Consider the following 15772-nt stretch of genomic DNA (forward strand, 5'->3'; position numbering starts at 1 on the left):
AAATTCATATCAACATCTCAGACAAGTGACTTAACTACGCGCATGCCATTAAAAATAATAAAATTTACCTTACAATAGATGGTTGACTTAATTACACTGTTGATTTTTCATTATATTAACAGTTATTCATTTGTTCATCATCATCTCATTCCATGGAATCATTTAGCTGATCACAATTATTATTCAGTTCCATATAACAAAATTTTATAGTTTGTTCTCCACTGTGACTTTAACAACAACTAACTGTAAACTGCGCTGTACCAGCGACAGACTACAATACACTGTAGCAGCGAGCGACTGCAACTACCGCAGAGACTGCTCTGACCTGCGACTCTATTGCAGCTCTCTTTTGACAGGGGCAAAGATATTTTGTGTCTCAGTCAGCGCCTGTGAATTGTCGTTCTAGCGAGGGAGCAATACATCGAGATTACATTTGCTGCAACAGGGTGGTGAACCACTCGCAACACCACAGCTCTTTACGTAAATCACACTGTAGGAAATAACTGCAACTAGCCACTAGCTTTTTTTTTTTTTTTTTTTTTTTTGTGCCGTCACTAGTTTCGGGCCTCAGATAATCGCCAGACGGTAACGTTGACTTCTTTGAAATTTTTGTGATTGCATGGTTTATAAAATCATTTACATTTTCGTCCTAAAATATTGCAAAGCTTTTGTGATTATATGGTGTTTCACTTATGTAAGCTCTATACATTATAATTACTCCTTTACGTATTATAAGATAGAGCTCTGATTTTCTTATACGATCCAAGCTGATCATTGAACTGAACGAAATACACGATGGCAGATACATTTGTTTACGCTGACTGTGGATTTCATGTGCCAAAGGAAGTGATATGTGTAGTGATATGGGACACTTCTCGAGTTGTTACAAAGATATTTCTTCATCGTACAGGTAATTTTAAACAGTTATATATTTAATTATTTACGTTTGAAATATGCTGATAATGGCCAACAAAGAATTTTCCCTCTGTCAATTAATTACTTTCCTATCATTTTAAATTATATGAGTTGTATGAAATTTAGGATGTGCATTTGGCTTTTTAAATTCTAGTTGATCATTCAGTATGCAGTCAGGTTTATTGTGAGTGTGGTTGTATATTTCTGTTTCCTCCAACAAATTCATCTGTACTCCTTCTTTGAGAAAAAAATATATTCGTAAAACTATGTAATCACAAAAACTTGGTTATATTTTAGGACACAAATGTAAAAACTGCAAAGAATTAAACACCCTCGGTACAATAAAAGCATTTCTAAAAAGCTCGTGGCTGGTTACAGTATTTCCTGCAGTGTCATTTAATAATACACAGTGTAATTTAATATGGTAGCAGGATTAAAATACAGGGAGCGAAAGGTTATTTCCATTTTGTACAGAAACCAGACGGCAGTTATAAAGAATCGACGTGCATGAAAAGGAAGCAGTAATTAAGAAGGGAATGGGACAGGTTTGGTAGCCTACCCTCGATGTTATTCAAGCTGTAGATTAAGCAAACAGTAAAGAAAAGTAAAGAAAAGTTTGTAGAAAGGAATTAAAGTTCAGGGAGAATAAATAAAAACACTGTGGTCTGCCAGTGACTTGTAATTCCGTAAGAGGCAGCAAAGAACGTGGAAGAGCAGTTATCGTGAAAGGCGGGTATAAGATGAACATCAACAAAAGCAAAACATAGTCGAGTCAAATCAGGTGATGGTAAGAGAATTAGATTAGGAAACGAGAGTTTTGCTATTTGGGCAGTAAAATAACCCATGATGGCTGAAGTAAAGATGATATAAAATGTAGACAGGCAATGGCAAGAAAAGCATTTCTGAAGAAAAGAAATTTGTTAACATCGAATATAGATTTAAGTATTAGAAAGTCATTTCTGAAAGTATTTGTATGGTGAACAGCCATGTATAGAAGTGAAACTTGGACGAGAAAAAGTGTAGAAAAGAAGAGAACAGAAGCTTTTGAAATGTACTGCTACGGAGGAATGCTGAAGAGTACATGAGTAGATTACGTAACTAATGAGGAGGTGCTGAATAGAATTGGGGAGAAAATAAATTTGTGGTAAGTGTGTGTGTGTGTATGTGTGTGTGTGTGTGTGTGTGTGTGTGTGTGTGTGTGTGTGTGGAGGGGGGGCGGATTGTTTGGTGAGACCAAGAGATGAATACAGTAAGCAGATTGACAAGGGTGTAAGTTACAGTAGTTATTCGGAGACGTAGAGGCTTGCACAGGGTAGAGTAGCATTGACAGCTGCAGCAAACCTGTGGGGTCTTGCCCATTCGTCGCTAATAGGGTGCCTATGGGATGCAGCGTTCTCGGAATGCTATACAACAAGCCAAACAAATAACATTAGTTGTTTTATTTCTATAAAGTCATTGACCATACTTAACTTTGGAGGTACATCAACGTCACAAGTAACATGCAAACAGTAATAGTCCTCTCTATAGCTAAAGTTCAGACTGTAACGTGGCTATATTTTCGCACCGTACAAGAACTAATCCACATATTTTGCCGTGATCTACAAACAGAATTACATATCATGTGATAGGTTGTACGTCGTACAGATGAATATATAAAGGAAACTGACATTGTCACGTATGTTTGTAAATACTTGTTAATGCTTATTGCATGAAAGGTGACAGAGTGTCGTTATTGTAAAAACTGCGCAATGAATGATTGCCTATACTAGTAGAAGTTGGAACGCCAGGAGACGAAACGGCAGGCAGAACTCAAGCTCTGGGTGGAAGGCCTCCACAGGTGTTGGTCCTGCTTAAACACAGGAAGTAGCTGGACGGACGTCGTGGCACCTGAGCTCTGGGGCACAATAGGGTGACAGCCGGCCGCTATTGTAGCAGGACCAAAGGATAACCGGGAACTCTGCAAATCTTGGATGCAGGTGAGAGGAACGAAGAAGCGGCACCTCGGAAACCACGCATGCTGGGTTATTACCAAGGATTTTTACTCAGAAGCGTACCATTGTACGAGTATAGGTTTTTCCTCGCAATCTTTCCGCGCTGGACGACAAAAGACTGAAATATGGTTGGGAGAATATTCCATGGTTTCGGGAATATGACTCATTTTCGGAATTCCCATGGTGGGGAGCCAAGATTTGCTGGGAAGGCAGCGTCGGAGAGGCGTGGTCTTCCGTTGTGATCGCTCGTGTGTGAAGGTCGCTCGATATCAGCTTTTGTTGCCACGGACGGACTTGCCGTCTTTGCTCCCTGGAGAGTCTATAATTAGAAGAGTTAGGCACTGCATTGTTGCGAACCTATACGATTCTGGACTTCATCTCCGGGTTAGAAGTCGTCGTTGAGTACGCGGCATTCAGCAATTGAGAGCACTTCCTCTGCCTATACTTAGGTTGAGACGCTATCTGAACTCCGTCCTTGTGGCTGGGAGGTCGCGCTTCTCCTTTTTAGAACACAGAAAGGAGAAGACAGTATTATAGTATAATAGTCAGAGGACCGCCTTCTGTTGCCCTAGTGTTTGAAAGAGTTTATTTGTGGCTGGAGACCTTCCATCGTCGCAGACGAGTACGAGAACCATCACTTCAACGTACCGGACGCAGCACATACGGTGATATAGCTAATTGCTTCGGCTTATTAGGGCTATAAAAGCTAAACGGCTGTGATTACGTTAGTTCATTTCCACTGAGGTTCCAAACCACCGTAGATCATCTTTGAATGTATTGTCTTTTGGTGTTTGGTACGTAGGTGATGTGTGTCATTTCGCGTCATTGATATCAGACTGCGCAGTCATAATAAGGGGCAGAGTTGGGCAATTGATTAGTAATTTTACTTAGGAAATGTAAACTATGTAATATAAACGTTTTTTTTTCTAATCTACATTAAATATATAAGCAGGAACAACGTTTATCATTTAGTACGATTAGTTGCCTTCATCATTATTTATGTTTAGATTGTAATTTATAGAATTAAAAGATCCAAAGATCTGCTTCAGGGGGTAGTCAGGCAGGGCCAAATCTCCATTTACCGTTTATATTTTCCGTTGCGCACATATTTTACACCCGCCTGGAGTAGGATCTTGGAAGGCAAGTAACTAATAAAGGATCACAACTAGTTGTTCTTGTCGCATGCTCCGCAAATACGTCCCACTAATGTCAGTAGCCCGCATCTCGTGGTCGTGCGGTAGCGTTCTCGCTTCCCACGCCCGGGTTCGATTCCCGGCGGGGTCAGGGATTTTTCTCTGCCTCGTGATGGCTGGGTGTTGTGTGATGTCATTAGGTTAGTTAGGTTTAAGTAGTTCTAAGTTCTAGGGGACTGATGACCATAGATGGTAAGTCCCATAGTGCTCAGAGCCATTTCAATCATTTTTTTTTAATGTCAGTAATCTGAGGCGCGGTTCAGTTCCGAGCACCATCGGCCGACGTTTCCGCACCGCCTTCTGTGATCTTCCGTTCGTCTTCGTCCTTCCGGCACTTGTCATTCCGCCAGAACAAAACCAGTCTTCGGACTGAAGATCACAATAAAAATTTAATAAAGGTGAAAAATTTTAGCACTGCTGTTATGGCTAATTGATACTTCGGGTTTTTTACTAGGTTATTAGTAAAACATTAAAAACACGTGTTATAACAGAAAATAGGGTAGGCATATCTAGCTGGAATCTCGTGGGGACACTCTGAAATGATGTTGACATAAATAAAACTAACTAGGGCTGCTATTTTGTCTAAAACTGACATGGTGAGACCGTGGATGAGTACAATTAATGTACGTTAATTCTTACAAAGAAGAAAACAGCAACGAGCCACTATCAATACTGCTATTTATTTAGGTAAATAGCGCCGTCACCCGTTTCGAACTGGCAAGTTCATCATCAGACGGCTGTTCACATGATTTGCAAGATACTCTTTACATTATCGTCCGTTTTCGAATTTTATTCTTCCAATGTGGCGAAATAATTTTGGCGGCCGGTGTGGCCAGCGGTTCTAGGCGCTTTACTCTGGAACCGCGTGACCGCTACGGTAGCGCCTAAAACCGCTCTGCACAATATGGTGATGTACAAATTACATAAGTGCTAGATATATTTTGGAATATTCGAACTATAAAACTTCGCAACAAAATCGCGTAGAATTTTCGACGGCACCAACACACCAAAAATACACAGTGGAAGAATAAAAATCGAAAACGGACGATAATGTAAAATGTATCTTGCAAATCATGTGGATAGCCGTCTGATCATGAACTTGCCAGTTCGAAACCGGTAACGGAACTATTTACCTAAATAAATACCAGTATTAATAGTGGCTTTTTGCTGTCTTCTTCTGTCTAAGAATTTACCTACATTAACTAGGGCTGCATTTACATTTTTCGCTAACAGACGGCGTTACTTCACTACTTGAGTTAAGCTCGTAACAGTATTTTGTAAAATAGGAACAAAATTTTGTCATGTCGGGATATCGCGACACTTAATTGCATAATGGTGCCGGTCCCGATATTCAGAGTGAAACAAAAAGGTACTTGGACATTCAGGAAGGATTCCTCACTCACAAAGAAAGAAAATATGTTATGTGGACATGTGTCCGGAAACGCTTACTTCCCATGTTAGAGCTCATTTTCTTACTTCTCTTCAAATCACATTAATCATTGAATGGAGACACACAGCAACAGAACGCACCAGCGTGACTTCAAACACTTTGTTACAGGAAATGTTCAAAATGTCCTCCGTTAGCGAAGATACATGCATCCAACCTCCGTCGCATAGAATCCCTGATGCGCTGATGCAACCCTCGAGAATAGCGTATTGTACCACAGCCGTCCACAATACGAGCACGAAGAGTCTCTACATTTGGTACCGGGGTTGCGTAGACAAGAGCTTTCAAATGCCCCCATAAATGAAAGTCAAAAGGTTGAGGTCAGGAGATCGTGGAGGTCATGGAATTGGTCCGCCTCTACCAATCCATCGGTCACCGAATCTGTTGTTGAGAAGCGTACGAACACTTCGACTGAAGTGTGCAGGAGCTCCATCGTGCATGAACCACATGTTGTGTCGTACTTGTAAAGACACATGTTCTAGCAGCACAGGTAGAGTATCCCGTATGAAACCATGATAACGTGCTCCATTGAGCGTAGGTGGAAGAACATGGGGCCCAATCAAGACATCACAATGCCTGCCCAAACGTTCACAGAAAATCTGTGTTGATGACGTGATTGCACAATTGCGTGCGTATTCTCGTCAGCCCACACATGTTGATTGTGAAAATTTACAGTTTGATCACGTTGGAATGAAGCCTCATCCGTAACTAAAATGATCTCCAACACGGAAATTAAGCGTTTCCGGACACTTGTCAGCATAACATCTTTTCTTTATTTGTGTGTGAGGAATGTTTCCTGAAAGTTTGGGCGTACCTTTTTGTAACACCCTTTGTTGTGATGGATGTGAACCCTAAACGAGACCAAACAAATACCGAATAATAGCTGTTATTCAGAGATAAAATACCGGTATCGATTTTAATCGGTCAGTCCTTCCCATCTCTACGGGGAGCACAGTGTGAGTGAGCGCACCGCCTTGCCTGGCGTACCGTCCACCTGCAGTGGAACAGACTGTACGCCGCACGGCTCGATACGCGCGTGACGTGTAGCTGGCCGAGTTGGTACGCTCTGCGGTCGCCGCCAGCATTAGCAGGTGGTCGTAACAATACGCGTAGAGTGCATTGTTGCAGCCTGCCGCTGCCAGCTGCGGCGACAATGGGCGCCGACTTGTGCCCGTGGCGCGGGCCGACCGCAATAATTACCCGCGTATCAAATAAATTGCGGCCGCGTGCAGCGGCGGCCGATAATAAATATATCATGGCGCTGCAGCTCGCGCACACGCGCTGCGCCACTTTAAATAATTCAGTCGCGCGATTGCTGGGCCAAATTGCGACACAAAACTCGCCCCGGCGCAGCGAGCGGGCCCATCTGTGAAGCTGCAGGCACTGGTCTATAATAGTACAGCGCCGGTCGCCGGGATCACGGCGGGAGAACACCTTCTGCACTGCACTCCTCTCTAGAAATTAGCGACAAGTAATAGAGAGAGGACAGCAGTGGTGCACGTTATGAGCACAGAAAAACTAGCTCTTGCTGCACTGTCGGCAACTAAAACTGCAGGAAGACTAACAAATAGTGAAGAATTGTCTACACTATTGGCCATTAAAACTGCTACACCAAGAAGAAATGCAGATGATAAACGGGTATTCATTGTAGAAATATATCATACTTGAACTGACAAGTGATTACATTTTCACGCAAATTGGGTACATAGATCCTGAGAAATCAGTACCCAAAACAACCACCTCTGGCCGTAATAACGGCCTTGATAAGCCTGGGCATTGAGTCAATCAGAGCTTAGATGGCGTGTACAGGTACAGCTGCCCATGCAGCTTCAACACGATACCACAGTTCATCAAGAGTAGTGACGGGCGTATTGTGACGAGCCAGTTGCTCGGCCACCATTGACTAGAAGTTTTCAATTGGTGTACGATCTGGAGAATGTGCTGGCCAGGGCAGCAGTCGAACATTTTCTGTATCCAGAAAGGTCCGTACAGTACCTGCAACATGCGGTCGTGCATTATCGTGCTGAAATGTAGGGTTTCGCAAGGATCGAATGAAGGGTACAGCCACGGGTCGTAACACATCTGAAATGTAACGTCCACTATTCAAAGTGTCGTCAATCGAACAAGAGGTGACCGAGACGTGTAACCAATGGCACCTCATACCATCGCTCCAGGTGATAACGCAAGTATGGCCATGACTAATACATGCTTCCAATGTGCGTTCACCGCGATGTCGCCAAATACGTATGCGACTATCATGATGCTGTATACAAAACCTGGATTCATTCGAAAAAATGACGTTTTGCCATTCGTGCACCAAGGTTCGTCGTTGAGTACACCATCGCAGGCGCTTATGTCTGTGATGCAGTGTCAAGGGTAACCGCAGCCACGGTCTCCGAGCTGATAGTCCATGCTGCTGCAAATGTCGTCGAACTGTTCGTGCAGATTGTTGTTGTCTTGCAAAACATCCCCATCTGTTGACTCAGGGATCGAGACGAGGCTGCACTATCCGTTACAGCCATGCGGATAAGATGCCTGTCATCTCGACTGCTAGTGATACGAGGCCGTTGGGATCCAGGACGGCGTTCCGTATTACCCTCCTGAAACCACCGATTCCATATTCTGCTAACAGTCATTGGATCTCGACCAACGCGAGCAGCAATGTCGCTATACGATAAACCGCAGTCGCGATAGGCTACAATCAGACCTTTATCAAAGTCGGAAACGTGACGGTACTCATTTCTCCTCCTTACACGAGGCATCACAACAACGTTTCACCAGTCAACGCCAGGCAACTGCTGCTTGTGTATGAGAAATCGGTTGGAAACTTTCCTCCTGTCAGCACGTTGTAGGTGTCGCCACCGGCGCCAACCTTGCATGAATGCTCTGAAAAGCTAATCATTTGCATATCACAGCATCTTCTTCCTGTCGGTTAAATTTCGCGTCTGTAGTACATCTTCGTGGTGTAGCAATTTTAATAGCCAGTAGTGTATTGTGCGTTTCTGTTCAGATCTCTGCACAGGTTGTAACAACAAAGTATGGCACAAAGTGCAGGACACATTCAATACAAGTAGACGAGAAAATTATGTTACATGGACGTGGGTCTGGAAACGCTTTGTTCCCTTGTTACAATTCATTTTCTCCAATTCATTAATCGGGAGAAACACACACGAGCAGAACGCACCAGTATATCACACGAACTCTCTCTCACAGAAGACGTTCAGTATGCCCTCTGTGGGCACTGATCCATGCATCAACCCGCCGTCTTAGTGAATTTTAATGTGCTGATGTTTTTCTGTAGTACTGCAGCGTTCCATAGTCCGGGGACGGACCGTCTGAACATATTATACCTTGGTTCCCAACACAAGGACTTTCAAATACCTCCACCCCCCTTTCCCCCACCATATAAAAGTGGGTTTAGGCAATTAGTACATGTCTACCTATCACCGAATCTGTTATTTAGAATCCGACGGACATTAACACTAAAATGAGGAGGTGCTCCGTCGGGCTTTTCTGTACACTGCCATTGCACAAGTCAAGTCTGTGGTTAATTTACGTATGCAACGGTCGTACTGATCACTGGGACAGTTCTTGTCACCTGTAAACAAGCATTGACGTACGTGGCATCGCAAATGGGCACTTAACACAAAACACAGCGTAACCAGACTGCACCAAGAATGCACGTTCCGCATGAGTCTAACGTTCTGTTATTGTGTCTTTTCCATGATTAATAAGTTGAGGAATTGGGTTGTAACATGGAAACAAAGCGATTCCAAACCCACAATCATTTTTAACAGAATTTCTTCGTCTACGTGAGCGTAATGTGTCCTCCAACTTGTGCCATTACACTACTGACTATTAAAATTGCTACACCACGAAGATGACGTGCTACAGACGTGAAATTTAACCGACAGGAACAAGATGCTGAGATATGCAAATGATTAGCATTCACACAAGGTTGGCGCCGGTGGCGACACCTACAACGTGCTGACATGAGGAAAGTTTCCTACCGATTTCTCATACACAAACAACAGTTGATCGGCGTTGCCTGGTGAAACTTTATTGACATGCCTCGTGTAAGGAGGAGAAATGCGTAGCATCACGTTTCCGACTTGATAGAGGTCGGATTGTAGCCTATCGCGATTGCGTTTTATCGTATCGCGACATTGCTGCTCGCGTTGGTCGAGATCCAATTACTGTTAGGAGAATATAGAATCGGTGGGTTCAGGAGGGTAATACGGAACGCCGTCCTGGATCCCAACGGCCTCGTGTCACTAGCAGTCGAGATGACAGGCATCTTATCCACATGGCTGTAACGGATCGTGCAGCCACGTCTCGATCCCTGAGTCAACATATGGGGACGTTTGAAGGACAAAAACCATCTGCACGAAAAGTTCGACAATGTTTGCAGCAGCGTGGACTATCAGCTCGGAGACCATGGCTGCGGTTACCCCTGACGCTGGACAGGAGCGCCTGCGCCCGCGATGGTGTACCCAATGACGGACCTGGGTGCAAGAATGGCAAAACGTCATTTTTTCGGATGAATCCAGGTCCTGTTTATAGCATCATGATGGTCGCATCCGTGTTTGGTGACATCGTGGTGAACGCACATTGGAAGCGTGTATTCGTCATAGCCATACTGGCGTATCACCCGGCGTGATCGTATGGGGTGGCATTGGTTACACGTCTCGGTCACCTCTTGTTGACATTGACGGCACTTTGAACAGTGGACGTTATATTTCAGTCGTATTACGACCCGTTGCTGTACCCTTCATTCGATCTCCGCGAAACCCTATATTTCACCAGGATAATGCACGACCGCATGTTGCAGGTCCTGTACGGGCCTTTCTGGATACAGAAAATGTTCGACTGCTGCCCTGGCCAGGACATTCTGCAGATGTCTCACCAATTGAAAACGTCTGGTCAATGGTGCCCGAGCAACTGGCTCTTCACAGTAGGCCAGTCACTACTCTTGATGGACTGTGGTATGGGGTTGAAGCTGCATGGGCAGCTGTACTGTACACGCCGTCCAAGTTCTGTCTGACTCTATGCCCAGATGTATCAAGGCTGTTATTACGGCCAGAGGTGATTGTTCTGGGTACTGATTTCGCAGGCTCTATGCACTCAAACTGCGTGAAAATGTAATCCCATGTCAGTTCTAGTATAATATATTTGTCCAATGAATACCAGTTTATCATCTGCATTTCTTCTTGGTGTAGCAATTTTAATGGCCAGTAGTGTATGTATTGTGTATTACCCATCTTTACCTATAGCTTATCCCTATTTTTCTTCTAATTTTGAGCATCTTGCACCATTTTATATTGTCGAACGCATTTTCCATGTAGACAAATACTACGAACACGTCTCGATTTTTCTTCCGCCTTCTTCCATTATCAACCATCACGTCAGAACCGCCTCTCTGGCACCCTTTCTTTTCCTTAAGCCAGAATGATCGTCCATAGTTTTCTTTCCCATTCCTCTATATATATTCTTGGCGGCAACTTGGACGCATTAGCTGTTAAGCAGATCGTACGATAATTCTCGCACTTTTCGGCTCTTGCTATCTTTGGAACTGTGAGGATAATGTTTTTCCAAAATTCTGATAGTACATTTCCAATCCCATACACTCTACAGACCACTGCAATACGGGCCATGAAACGAGTAATTCAGTGACATAAGCGTTTCTGACAGACTGTAATGGCTTCTAACATTCTGTGTGGTGTCTGTTTGTTCTAAGTCGTGTCTTCCTACCACTTCCGAGCAACGACGCTCTGAGCGTGTTTTTTAGGGAATTGACTAGTTTGAGCCTGGGACCTGTTGCTCGTAAGGAGACGCCAGGCCATACATGACATGAAGAGTTCAGAAGAGTTCAGTGAGACTAGCGATGATATAACCAAATACTTAATCATCTCAGCGTCAGCTCCACTGCACTCCCTGTAAAAGAATCTTAATACTAACTAAATTTAGTGGAAGGGCTTCAAGGCTTTCCTATTTTTAGTTTGCTGGTAAAATAACGTCGAAAAGGCAGTTAAGTTTACCATTGGAAATTTTATTCTATTCACAAAACATTGTTTATAAATTTCACTATTAATAAAAGGAAATATTTTAAAACAGGATGATAAAAACCAACTGTGTTCAACAAAAATGTGAATGGGTTTCCAAATTCTATAATGGATCGAAGGATGACCTATGCCATATCACATCTATAATCTAGGTTTAAATTAAGTTTCATAAAAGAGGAAACTATCAAAATGGTCTACAGTGACCCTCAATTATCTTTAATTACGTATTTAACTTGTCATAAATTACAGTGGCTGATGTTGCTTCTCAATAATTATATAACAGAAAAATCATCGCGTTTCAGATTTTTACTTCTAGTAGCAAATGTAAATACCATGAGCTTTAATTGACGATAGACACTAGTATTACATAAAAAGGGGATGTAACAGATTAAACTTCTGCAGTTCTGAGTGAAGTCTTATGCGCTCACATTGCATGCGTTCATTACCTTGTCGGTGGTTAGGCATCGTCAGGGGGCGGTGGGCGGTGCAGCTCCACACACCCTGCTCTCTCGGAAGCAACTCTCTCTAACTTCTCCTTACTACAATTTACCGATGTTCGTTTAAGAAAAGCTATCTGTCTGTGTTTTCAACTGAACAATCAGAGTCTCAATGTTAACCTTAAGCTCCGCCTACAAAAATTCTGTCTATCCAATGAGAAACGTTATACGTTCTGTGGTGGGGCAATGTTTTTAATGTTTGCTATGTAACAGAAACGCGTATGGGCTCACGCTAAATGTTGCAGCTGGTGTAGCCCTTTTAGTGTTATCGTAAGATTTATACTGTTCTTCTGGAGGGCTCTATCTTTTGACATGGGCTGGGGGGGGGGGGGGCGGTCGTGGCGGTCGGCTGGCGACGTGTTTGTCCGTCCCTTATCATAGGACCTCCTACCCTACACAGCTCTGCTCTCGGCTTCTGTTCTCGTTTCTCCCCTCGGAACTGCGTCTGTTTCACGGTGGGAAGGTATGACATGCATTTAGGTGTTCTTGTGTTAGTCTGTGGTATTCCATTTGCTCACTCGTTGATCGTATTGCTTTGGTTAATTTAATGTCAGTATTTATTCATAGCTATGTGACATACTGTCGGATTTGCTATCATGTCAGGGTTTTCATGGAAGGTGTTGGATTTGCCTGACACCTTACATATCACCACCCTTCGAACTAAATTTTTTCACTGAAGTTAGGCAATGATTGAATCATTGTCTAAGTCAGTCAAAAATTATTACTTTATATAAATTTTGTTGCCTACTGTTCAGCCACGTTATTCTAGTTCTATGCTAGTTTATAGTACTAATTTATATTTTTATATTCTTCCACATTATTCTCAAAAATATGTTTATATTATCAAGAGAAGAACATTTTTATGCTATTATCATTATTAATTTTTGATTATTCTCTTTCGTTATTTAAGTGTGAAGTTTGTTTTTTAATAAAGTTTCTTATCGAAAGTGAAGATTCTTTCACATCAATTTTCTTAGAAATATTGTTTCTTTTTATAAATGTAGTAATTAAGTAAAATTTATTCCTAACACATTTTCTAAATATCATGCACAAGTAAATACTGCGAATATTGTTGCTCATTAAAAAATGTTTTTGTTTCTAGACATTCATTTCAACATTGTTATACTAACAAATAAGAATTATTTCCAAGAATTGCTATGCAAAGAAATATACATACACAAGTATTGAGATATTATCCTAACAAATGGTACAAAAGTTAAATGAAGGGAAAACATCCAACATGATAATTGTTTATTCTTTTTTTTATAAGGAGAGATAAGTAAAATATAGTTATTCTTTTATTTTTATGAGGAGAAAATAGTGATGTATGGTTTTAGTGTTTATTATGCCTTACTTTTGTTCTTTATACACTGTCCATTTGAGAACTAATGACTTATTGTTATTGATAGTCTATTTTCCTTAAGTCCATAGTCAATGACTGTTATTTTGTAGTTTATTAGCTGCTGGTGTGCTTTGCTTATTTAATTTATCACACGTGTCTTTTGCACAATTCCTACATCACATGCTTTCACACATTTTCATTATCCTATGAATGTTTGTGCATAAGGTTGACGAATGTTTTTGCACGAAGTTGATGGACTTGAGCGAGATGTATGTGGGCAAGTATTTGATGTACGGCTTCGTTCGCCATTCCTTGTTGGTTTTGCAACTGTGTGTTGCTGTTGTGGAGGTCCCATAATGGAATGGAGCTGTGAGTGCGGAATTTCATGGTTTACTGGCCTTGTATATGTGAAAGTCATCGTTATATGTCGCTGAAAGCGGTCGTTTTTCGTTGTAATACTTCACAGACGACTAGTTTACAATAGGATAGGGATTTGGGAATGTATGTCGTCTATTCTTCGCCCATCTTCTTTCTTGGTCTCGATCTTGTGAATCTTCAACTTCTATTCTTCCTGCTTTTTCTCTACTTCTTACTTGATTCTTGGTTCTTCTCTGGGCAGGATATTGGAATATTTATTGATAACTAGTCGCTTTGAAGCTCTCCTCTTAGTAACAGTTTGATAAATTTTTTGGACCTGTCATTTCTACTTTGTGGAAGTTTTCTTCAGTTTCGTGCATCAGTGTGCTGTTTAATAGCAGTAGTGTGACTTTCACACATATTTTTGGCAGTGGTGGCTAGCCAAAGCCATCTTTTCATCAAGCCGTTTCTTGGTCGCTCCACTGAGGCGGGGCGTCCCGGGATCCTCTTCGCTTTCTGTGCAGTGTCCCAACAGGGTTCGCCTTACCAGTAGATTTACTACCGACTTAGGATACAAGTGCCCTTTGTTGGTCTCGCTGTCCTTTCCCTTCTCTCGATGCTTCTGCCTTGAACGTATCGTGTCTTGTTAATTACGTCCTTTTCTTTCTTGATACTTCTCTTTTTGCAACTTGTGGGTCGTTGCATCTGGTTTTTTTGCTGGAGTTTTTTACAATAGTTCTTACAAAAAGTTTACTTTAAATTATCTAACATATATGTCTAGTATCTACATTGTTTTACACCTTCTGAAAAAGATTTACAAAATTCGGAGCGCTATCCATACTACAATTCTAAAATATTTTGAGTCTTAACTTCTACAAGAATCCTCAAATTCTATTTTTTTATTTTTGTGTCGTGTCGTGGTGTATAGGATTTTAGTATATCACGCTGTTAGACTATCTATGCTTTATACCTTCACCTTATTTTATGCTACTATTGGTCTTATTTTGGTTTTTGTTTTTATCGAAACAACTTTCTTTTTCCCACCTTCCTCTCTCATCATTCTTCTTTCTCCTGACGATCTTATCTGCAACAGAAACTTGAAATATTTTGCTAATTATTTACTTGAACTTCTTGAAATTTTCGTCAATTCCTTTATGGATGTCTAACACGAGTTGAGGAGATTCCCCCTTTTGATGCATACCATTCTAATTCTTCATGCTCTTTATCTCACATCATTCTTAATTGTTTGTTTATAACTGGTATTTCTTCTACTTTTAGGTTTTGCTCAGAGAGAAGTGTGACATTCCCAAATGTTACGCTACCTTTCCCCTTATCTATTATCACTCATCTCTCATTTAAAAAATCTGCACCTATAATCAAATCTACAGTTAGTTTAGGCATAATCATGAAGTTGGCTTTGATCTTTTGACCTTGGCACGAAAGAGTTAACCTTGTTTGTCTCTAACATCCTCAGCATTGTTTCTGATAGGACCTCTTAATTTAATCTTACGTGTTTCCAGAACTGGCAATTCCTCATTGGCATTACACTGCATGAATAAATTATCTGAGATCGCAGTCAGTTCACTTCCGCTATCAATTACAATATTGACTGGCATCTGTTTTACTATGGCCTTCACAACTGGTTGAATTTGAAAGGATTGATTCTGTTCTTCTTCTTCTTCTTGCATCAACGAATCCTCCACTGAATCATGTATGAGTCTTTTCAGGACTTTCCCCTGTGAAATCAAACTTTCTGTAGGATAAGCTTCGACTGCTACTTCTCTGTCTTTTAATTCCTCTTCTCGATTTCTTCCTTCATTTACGCTTTCTTCTACATCCTCTACTTTTTCCTCATCTTCATCTATTTTGTTTATCTTCTCCTTCTTCGTCGCTACCTCCACATAATCGCATTTAAATGCTCTAATTATCGGTCTATAACTTCCTCCACTATACAGGGTAAGTCACCTA

The sequence above is a fragment of the Schistocerca gregaria genome, chromosome 7, assembly GCF_023897955.1.
Source record: "Schistocerca gregaria isolate iqSchGreg1 chromosome 7, iqSchGreg1.2, whole genome shotgun sequence".
NCBI lineage: Eukaryota > Metazoa > Arthropoda > Insecta > Orthoptera > Acrididae > Schistocerca > Schistocerca gregaria.